The following is a 9,365-nucleotide window of genomic DNA, read 5'->3' on the forward strand; positions in this document are numbered from 1 at the left end:
CCTCCCAGGTCAGTGACTCTCACCCAGATGTTTATCTCTGGGTCTTCTCCTGGGGGAGCTCAAACTCAGATAAGATAGTCATAGCACTCTACCATAAACTGTGCCCATAAAACTCTCTGTCTGAAACTCCAAGAAGATCACAACCCGGTGGGATGTGAAGGAAAAACAATCCAGAGTGGGAGTAAGAAGAATGGGGCTCACATAGCAGCTCAGCCCTCATAATCTGTGCAACCAGAGGACACTCTCCTAACCTCCCTTGGCCTCTGTGGTCTCAGCCGTAAATGGGGATGGGGTGGGTCAAAGATAAGCCTGTTTTTGAACTTGGAACAACTTGGAAAAAGGTTTACAGCTGTCCTCCCGTCCTCTTCACCCCAGCTTTTTTTTAACATTCACAATGAATGCCATTTACTTGAGTTCTAGGGAGAAGGGAGACTAGTGCTACAACTCAGATTGCATTCTCACTGCATAGAGGGACAGCGATGAGAAAATTGGCACTGACTTTCAGGCACTACCGTGTTGACAGCTGGCTTGTTGAGAAGTTGCAACGTGGAGGCAGCCAATGTTCTGCACTTTCATCCTGAAACTAATTCCCAGGTGGATCGTGAAGCTGGGCAGGCTGCACAGGGTCACAGGCATAAACCACCGAGACGGATGGAAGTATGACCGCATGCCATCGTCACAACTCCGTGAAGTAAGGCTGTTATGATCACATTATACTCTTGAGGGACCTGAGAATGAAGGTCCCACGGCTCGTCACAGCTGAGTAGGGCTCAAACCTGGGTTTCACGGCACCCCAGACCTCACACTTCAGAACCATCCTTTGTGGCTTACTGGGCAAAATGGTCTCAAAGTCCTTTGATCTCTGAAGTCTTTGGTTTCCATGCTCCTCACTCCATATTCATTATTCCTGCAAGGATTAAGATACAAGGATTAAGATGCCATCACTGCACTAACCTCTCGGCTGAGTACCACAGATGGCCTTTGCAGCCAGCAACCACTGCAGGCACTTCACCCTGGGATATGGGGTGAGGAGCAGGTCAGAGAAGAGCCAAGAGGAGCATGACCTGTGCACATGTGGGTGGGTCTGTGCAATGGGGGCTGCAGAATGAACTGGGTTTCAGTGGTAGCAAGTTGGTGGCCTGGTGACGGCATAGCTGTTTCCCATCCCCACCTCACTTCTCCCCATTAATGACAGCACTGTCCTCCTTCCGTCTGTTGTGCAAACTGGGCTGTCCCAACCAGATCCTCCTTTGGGACTGATGAATTTATTCTTCAGCTGCTTGGAAAGCTGTTGGCTGACAGCTCTTGGCCATCAGACCTCAGAAGGAATTGCCTTGGCTGAAGGGAGCTCCTTGTCCGAGTCATGTCCCTTTCCTCGGGCAGCCCAGACAGAATGACTGGTCAACATGGGGACACAAAGCTCCATCCCCTTGCCACAACTCAGGACCACTCTGAAGGGCCATCCCAGCCTCAGAGCTCCCGCAGGGGGTTGGCTGAGACCTTGGGACTGTAGGGCAGCCCGACTTCTCCTGCTTCCCTCCCACCAGCCCTCAGGTGCCAATGCTGAGCGCATCCCTAGGTGCTGCCTGCCTGCTATTCCAGCTCAGAGGTTCCCTGCCCGTAACAAACCTGCAGAGCCTTTCCATTGGTCTTTTCCCTTCTCACCTGGAAGTTTGCCCAGCATCCAAGGCTGCCAAGTGGTTCCATAAGACCCCTCCCAGCACAGCCTGTGGGTGCAGGTTTTGCTCCCAAGCTGGGGATTTGAGGTGGGGTGCTGGTTTACCACCTGTGGTCTCAGAGTGAAGTTTTCCCACCTTTCCAAAGGTGAGAAGTGAATGAGCAGGCAGCCTGGGGGACTGAGACATCCTTTAATCAGGAAACCTAGGGAAGGACGCACGACGGCTGGTGGCACAATCCCAGTGGAATCCCAGGGCCTCCCTGCTCTCCTCCTCCAGAGCAGGAGCTCAGCAGCCCCACATTTCTCCACAGACAAGCTGGCCGGGCCGTCCAGGGAGGATGCTGCTCATGGAGAACGCATTTTCCCCGTCCTCACAGCACATTCTAAATGCTCTTTGGGAACAAGGCTAGACCTGGCCCTGGGTGTTTTCCATCCCGTCCAGGAGACCTGCAGGAATGAGTCTCCATCATCAGCAGCCTCACTGGCCCCTGGAGCCTCCATGTAAAGTCCCAGGGTCACTGGCAGAGGGTCCTCTGTCCGCCGTCTCTCAGGCACGGCCCTGAAGTGGAGGCCTGCTCAGCCAGTGGACTCCTTTTCCCTAGAGGTCCCCATTGTGTCCTGCTGGGGGCTGGAGGTGTCACCCCGGCCTGCAGAGAGTCTGGAGGAGGTGAGAGAGAGTCTGCGAGGCCTGAGGAGGGTGACTGGGGTCTTTGAGGGGCTGGGGCCTGTCATGGAAAGGGCTGAAGCTCCAGTCGGGATGGCAACCGGTGGAGAAGACTGTCTGGATGCAGTGTGGTCCCTGGGGGCTGAGGACAAGGGCTCTGGAGTAACAGGAGGTGGCCCAGCAGCCCTGGGAGAGGCTGGATGTAGAGTGGAGGCTCCTGGAGGGATCGAAGGCCCTGGGGAGGGCCGAGGGGGCTGGGAGGCCCCAAGATCCTCTGGGAATGTGCCCCCTTACCCCCTCAGGAGTGAGGGTGAGGCCTGGGCTCCCGAGGGGCTCATGGATAAAATCTCTGTGTTAGACAGGTTCGTTCTTAAGAGGAGCTGGAGGGGATGGAGTGCTGGCTCCGAGGTAACACTGCTGGGGTACCCAGGAAAGAAGTAAGGTTGACGGGGGCCTCACTGTCTACAGGGGACTCCTAGCACTTTGCTAGACTCCACGTCTCCATGAGGGGAGAGTCCCCACTTTTCTCCCAGGGAATCTAGAGAGAGAGGAGGGGAAGCAAGATGCACACCAGTTCTCCCCGATGGCTCAGCAGCTCTGGGACGAGTTGTACTGGGGACAGCTGCCCAAGCTCGTCCTCTGAGGGGCCTCACACACCTGGTGAGGACCAGCGGGCTCCTGCCTCCAGGGAGAGAAGACCCAAAAGGAACCATGAATAGAGGATGATAGTCACCAAAGTGGCTCTGCTGAGCGTTGGCTGTGAGACCTTGTGTGAGGCACATAATCCCCATGGGCCTCCGTTTACTCATCTGTAAAATGGGCTTATTAATAATGACCACCCAGGGACTTTCTGAGGATGGAATGAAATCATGCATGGGAAGTCTAAACCTGATGTCAACTGTGGACTCTGGTCATAATCGCGTGCCAGTGTCTTTTCACTGACTGTAACAAATGCACCCTCCAGTGGCTGGCGGTGGTAGTGGTGGAGACTGGGCATGTGAAGGGGCACAGATGGTGTATGGGAGCTCTCTGTACTTCACTCAATTTCGCTGTGAACCAAAACTGCCCTAAAAAAGACACGCTACTGAAAAAAGATTTTTAAACAAATGTCTCAGCCTGAAGCCTAGCACATTCCAAGGTCTTATTACATGGAGGAGAACGAGGAAAGGCAGGCAGAAGGCAGCAAAGAGAACAGGTGTGTCCAGGGGGGAGACAGATGTTGTCAACACAAGAAACTGGACTGATTACATTTTGAAAACCAGCAAAAGGACTGTTGCACAACTCTGTGAATATACCTAAAACCACCAAATTGTGTGCTAGGAGCGTGTGAATTGTATAGTATGTGGATCATATCTCAATAAAGCTGTTATATATTTTTTAATTATCCAAATGAAACAATTCATACTCTATTTCAATAAAAAGTGGTTTCTCCTTAAACAGAGCTCTTGTTAGGAAGAGGCTTGTGTGAATGGAACTGAGACAATGTCTTCTAGAAGGAGACAGACTCTGTACTTCAGCTCTTTGGGCCTCAGTTTCCCCATCTGGACGCAGGAAAGTAGAGTGGGAAAGAGCACGAGATAAGGAGCCAGAGAGACCTAATCTTCAGTCTACTACCACCAACTGGAGTGTGGGCTCAAGACGGAGACTTAGCTTCTCAGAGCTTCCATTTCACCATCTGCAAAATGGAGCTCATAATAGCAGCTGTGCTAGAACATTCTAGGGAGCATTTGAATGCGGTAATGCAGGGAAATGCTCTGGACACTGCCTGGCACCTTCGCTGACAATGAGTCTCTAGACAGCAGGCGGAATGATGTCTCTCAGCTTGCAGAAGAGTTTATGGGGGCGAAAGAGGAGTAGACCTGTAAGGCTCTCAGCAGTTCCCAACACAGTGGCTGCACGGGCTCAGGATGTTTCAGCCCCACTAGTCCTGACAACAGCGATTCATCCACAGATCTGAGGAGCTGCTCTCAATAGACAACATCCTCTTCAAAAGGTCAAAGGGGTGAAACAGATATTTGACACAAGAGGAAATCCAGGGCACAAATCAGTAGCAACCTTCACTGCCTTCCTGGAAGTTTAAAAAACACCAAAGAGCCCCATTTAAGATACTTTATAGACATGTCAAATTGGAAAAATTAAATTCAAAACATATAGTGTAGAGTTGGTGGGAATATTAGGAACCAGCTGCATCACTGTAGTTTCCTCTTTCTTTGGACCCCCATCTGGTAAAGTGCTGTCACGTTATAGGAGTCACCAAGCCACTCACTCACCCCACCTACTGACCACAGGGTCTGGATACAAGTCACAAAATTTGAGAAAAATGTTCTCTGATCAAAGATTCTTCACAGTGGATCCATTACGGATAGAAAAAAAAGAGAAAGAAACCACTTTAATATCCCCAAAAAGGCAGGGACTGACTGAGCAAAGAATAATATTTGGGAGCTTTTTTAAATGGCCAGACGTGAGCCACTTCAATACCTTGAAAACATGTGTCACAGTAGGTTGTCCGTTTCCTCTTTATACGTCTGCAAAAACGTCCATATGGACAAACATGATGGAGAAAGAAAAACGAGAATAAATTTCAGGAATCAATGCAGTACAACAGCAAGAAGCGTGGACTCTGGGCTCAAATCCTGAATCTACTGTCCATCACCTGTGTGATGAGAGCCTCTCTGTGCCTCAGTTTCCTCACCTGGAAAATGGGGGTGATAATAGTACCTATCTCAAAGAGTTGCTGTGGAAAGGGAATGAAATAAGACATATGAAGACATACAGATGCCCAACAGATACATGAAAGGTGCTCAACATAACTAATCATCCAGGAAATGCAAATCAAAACCATAAGATATCACCTCATACTCATTAGAATGGCTATCATAGAAAAGACAAGAGGTAACAAGTGTTGGTGAGGAGGCGGAGAAAAGGGAAGACTTGTGCACTGTTGGTGGGGTTGCAAATTGGTGCAGTCACTAGGGCAAACACTGTGGAGGTTCCTCAAAAAGTTACAAATTTTTTTGTAACTGTCATATGATCCAGCAATCCCGCTTCTGGCTGTTTATCCAAAGAAAGTGCAAAGAGTAACTCAAAAGACATCTGCACTCCCATGTTCATTGCAGCATTATTTACAATAGCCAAGATACGGAAACTGCACAAGTATCTAGTGAAGGATGAATGGATACAGAAAATGTGGTATAAATACACGCACGTGGGCAAACTTACACAAAGGAATATTACTCAGCCACGTAAAAGAATGAAATCTTGCCATTTTTGATAACATGGATGGACCTCAAGGGCCTTATGCTAAATAAAGTAAGTCAGAGAAAGACAAGTACATATGTTCTCACTTACACGTGGAGTCTAAAAATAAAAGCCACTCAACTCATAGACACAGACTACAGATTGGTGGTTTCAGAGATAGCATGGTTGGGAGTGGGCAAAATGAGTGGAGAGAGTCAAAAAGTACAAACCTCCAATTATAAAATAAAGAAGTCATGGGGATATGGGGATGTAGTGATTGTAGTACACAGCTTGTACAGCTTGGTGATTGTACTTAATAATACTGTATTGTATATTTGAAAGTTGCTAAGAGAGTGGATTTTAAATGTTCTCTTCACAAGAAAAATAGATTTTGGAATGATGTCAGCATCATGGTGCAGTGAGCTGTGCCCTTAGCCTCTCCCCCCTAAGATACAACCAAAAGGACATTCATTAACCAACAGAGGATATCCACATAGTATAATAGGACGTCTGAGAGATCAACACAGCCATACATCTGAAGGTGGGAGTACTGGGCCCCTAGGGAGCAGTGAAAGGATGTGAGTGGATCTCCTCCCCCTCCCCAGAAGCAGCGATGTACATCATGGGTCTACACACGGCAGCTGGTGTGTGAGTCTGGGAGGGGGCAGAGGAGTGTGTGGGGCTCCACACAAATGCTTTCACTTTGGGGGTTGCATCCTGGCCCATGGTGGGTGCTCCACAATGTGGTGGCTCCACCATGCCTTGGGTGCCCCCATGGAGCACAGCAGCCCAGCCCAAGGGGACTGCCAGTGAGTGCAGAGCAGGCTCACGTGTGTGTATGAGAGCATCCTTCCACACTCCTTCCACCTAGCACACCAGCTGGGCTAGTCAGCTAAGACAGTGGATCTGCGCAGAGCGCCTGCACTTGCACGTGTGACATGCTGAGCAGTGGTGGCTGGTGGGCAGATGCAGATGGACTCTGTTGGCACAATGTCCAGAGGATGGGCACAACTTCCAGCTGTCATGGCAGTTTCAGAAAACACAGCTCCTGCCCAGCTTAGTGGTGGCAGGTGGAATCTGTGAGTAGAAACTACCACTATGTGTCAATAAATGTCCAACTCACCAAACACCATAAATAAATACATTAACACTCCAGATCAAATGGAAAATTGGTATCCAGAAACCTATCCTGAACTCACAGAAATTTACAATCTAAATGACAGAGAGTTCAAAATAGTTATCAAGCAAGAAACTCAATGAGTTAGAAGAATACTCAGAAAGACAGTTAAATTAACTCAGAAATAAAATTAATGAACAGAATGAATTCTTCACAAAAAAGATTGAAACTCTAAAAATACCCAGAAAATCTGAATATGAAGAACACAATGACAGAGATAAAAGAAGAACCTAGAAGATTTAAAAAACAGAGCTGACATTATGGAGAACAGAATGAGTAATTTAGAGGACAGAAATATAGAAGTGCTTCACGTGGAGGAGGAGAGAGAACTGACCTAAAAAAAAATGAAGAAATTCTTCAAGAAACATCCAAATCAATTATGAGATGCAACATAAGGATTATAGTTGTTCAGAGAGGGGAGAGAGGGAAAAAGGAGCAGAGAGCTTGTTCAAAGAAATAATAGCTGAAAACTTCAAAAACCTGGGGAAGTCACTGGAGTTACAAGTGCATGAAGACAATAGAACTCCTAATTATATCAATGCAAAAAGATCTTCTCCAAGGCATATATTAGTAAAACTGGCAAAAGTCAATGAGAAGGAAAAAATATTAAGGGCAGCAAGGCAGAAGAAAATCTACAAAAAAACTTTACAGGTGAGCAGAGAGTGGAATGATATGTTCAAAACATTGAAAGATATGAACTTTCAGCCAAGAATATCCTATGCAGTGAAACTATCCTTTAGATATGATGGAGAAATAAAAACTTTCCCAGATAAACAAAAACTGAGGGAGTTCATTGCCACAATACCCCACACAAGAAATGATCAAGAATGACCTCACACCTGAAACAAAAAGGAAAAGGTTTACAAAGCCTTACACAAAGAGATAAATAGACAGACAAATGTCAGAAAATTTCAGCTCTCTATCAAACGGGCTAGTAAACAATTATAACATTAAAGATAAATGGAAGGAAATGATCAAAAATAATTATAAACACTTCATTTTAATCACAAACTCACAATACAAAGCAGAATAATTTGTGACAAAAATGACAGGTGGGCAGAGAAAAGGGATGGAACCTTCTTAGGCTAATGGATATAAGTGGCTATCAGAAAACAGACTATCTCAAGAGATCTTTTAACAAACCTCATGGTAACCACTAAACAAAAACTCAGAACAGAGATGAAAATGATAAATAAAGAGAAAACTGAGAAAACCATAACCTAAAATCACAAAACTGAAATGACAGTCAGGAATACATGGGAAGAGAAACAAGGAAATATAGGACAACTGGAAAACAATATGTAAAATGGAGCATTAAGCCCTCATATATCAATAATCACTCTAAATGTCAATGGATTGAATTGTTCAATCAAAAGACATAGACTGGCTGGATGGATTAAAAATCAAGATGATATGCTGCCTCCACGAAACACATCTCAGCTCTAAAGACAAACACAGGCTCAGAGTGAAGGGATGGAAGATGATACTCCAAGCTAATGGCAAGCAAAAGAAAGTAGATATTGTCATACTTCTATCAGAGAGAGCAGACTTCAAGATGAAAAAGACAATGGGAGACAAAGAGGAGCAGTATACAATGATAAAAGGGATTTTCCACCAAGAGGACACACCACTTATGAATGTATATGCACCTAACACAGGAGCACCAAGGTACATAGAGCAACTATTAAAAGACCTAAAGGGAGAAATTAACAGCAGCACAATAATAGTAGGGGACCTCAACTCTCCACTTACGTCAACGGATAGATCATCCTGACAGAAAGGCCAAAAGGAAATAGTCGAATTAAATGCAAAACTAGACCCTATGGACTTAGATCTACCAAGAACATTCCATCCAAAAACAGCAGAATACACATTCTACTCAAGTGCACGTGGAACATTCTGAAAGATAGAGCATCTGTTGGGAAATAAGACAAACCTCAATAAATTTATGATGATTGAAACTATATCAAGCATCTTTTCTGACCATAATGCTGTGGAATTAGAAATCAAGTACAAGAAAAAAGCCAGGAAATCAACGAGTACGTGGAAACTGAACAACATGCTACTAAACAACCACTGGGTTAATGAAGAAATCAAATGGCAAAACAAAAAATATCTAAGGCAAATAAAAATTAAACTACACCATATCAGCTCTTATAGATGCAGCACAAGCAGTTTTAAGAGGGAAATTCAAAGAAATACAGGCCCACCTCAACAAACAAGAACAATCTCAAATACGTAATCTTAAACTACCCCTAACAGAATGAGAAAAAGAAGAACGAACAAGCCCAAATTCAGCAGAAGGAGGGAAATAATAAAAATTAGAGCAGAAATAAATGAAATAGACACCAAAAATAACAGTAGAAAAGATCAATGAAACTAAGAGCTGGTTCTTTGAGACAACAAAGAAAATTGACAAAGCCTTAGCCTGACTCACTATGAAAAAAAGAAAGAAGGCTCAAATAAATATAATAAGAAATGAAAGGAGAGGAGGAAGATCCAAGATGGCACCGTGAGTAGTCCTCTTTGTCTCTCCCCCTTCGAGTCTACAATTATTTGGACACTTATCGCTTGACAAAGGATATCCAGACAGCATCTCAGGATGTCTG

This window comes from Equus przewalskii, chromosome 11, assembly GCF_037783145.1.
Source record: "Equus przewalskii isolate Varuska chromosome 11, EquPr2, whole genome shotgun sequence".
NCBI classification, from domain to species: Eukaryota; Metazoa; Chordata; class Mammalia; order Perissodactyla; family Equidae; genus Equus; species Equus przewalskii.